This window comes from Microtus ochrogaster, unplaced genomic scaffold (assembly GCF_000317375.1).
Source record: "Microtus ochrogaster isolate Prairie Vole_2 unplaced genomic scaffold, MicOch1.0 UNK8, whole genome shotgun sequence".
NCBI classification, from domain to species: Eukaryota; Metazoa; Chordata; class Mammalia; order Rodentia; family Cricetidae; genus Microtus; species Microtus ochrogaster.
The window spans coordinates 3,676,547-3,677,638 of NW_004949106.1; positions in this window are offsets into that span (position 1 = coordinate 3,676,547).

Consider the following 1,092-nt stretch of genomic DNA (forward strand, 5'->3'; position numbering starts at 1 on the left):
GTCAGGTAGGGTGGCTGGTCCCCGGCTGTGTGCCACCATTGCACTGGAGTCAGGTAGGGTGGCTGGTCCCCGGCTGTGTGCCACCATTGCACTGGCACACGTTGCAAGTAGGACACCATCGTAGATGAGCTGTGGTGGAGCTGGGTTAGTATTTACCTTTTCCTTCGGTAGCATGCAGAGCACCTTCCAGCACCCTGGACAGTCGTCAGTAGGCATGAAGGCTCTGTGAGGCAGCAGCTCGGCTTCCCATGTTCAGCTGTAAGAGTTCTCAGCAGTGGGCCGTACGTCAGTTTGTGGGAGTAATCAGCAGCCTTAGCAATTGACTGGGCTGTAGACCAACAACTCGATTAGATGTAACCCAGTCCCAGAACTGCAGTGTTTTTTAGCAACAAAAGACGTCCAGTTGGGGCTCTGTCTCCCCCATTTTTTGGCAATTCCATTTAGATCACTTACGTATGTGCATATATTTTAAGAAGCTTCTACTGTGCTGTTTCCTTATGACCTCTCAAATAGCCCTGACTTTTAGCTGTCTGAATCCACCCCTCCTCCCTCCACTCTAGTAGCCCACATTCAGCCAGAACTCTTCTGTTCGCCCCTTCCTAGGGCAATACAGTCCCCCACAGCCCTTACTGTAACCTCTATGGTCATGTGGATTGTAGCTGGCTTATCCAAGATAACTTATCAGCTCTAACATCCACATAGAGGTGAATACGTACCATGTTTGTCTTTTGAACTTTGTTATCTCACTCAGGATGGTTTTTTTTTTTTTTTTGTCTAGCTACATCTATTTACCTATGAGTTTTATTATTTCACTTTTTCTTTTTTCAAAACAAAGTTTTCTCTGTGTAGCCATGGATGTCCTGGACTTTGCTCTATAAACCAGCGGGCCTAGACCCAGAGATCCGCCTGCTTCAGCTTCCCAAATTCTGGGATTAAAGGCGTGCACCTCCACACCCTGCTGGTTTCACTGTTTTGTTGTTGTTGTTGTTGTTGTTGTTGTTTGTTTTTGGTTTTTTGAGACAGGGTTTCTCTGTGGCTTTGGAGCCTGTCCTGGAACTAGCTCTGTAGACCAGGCTGGCCTCGAACTCACAG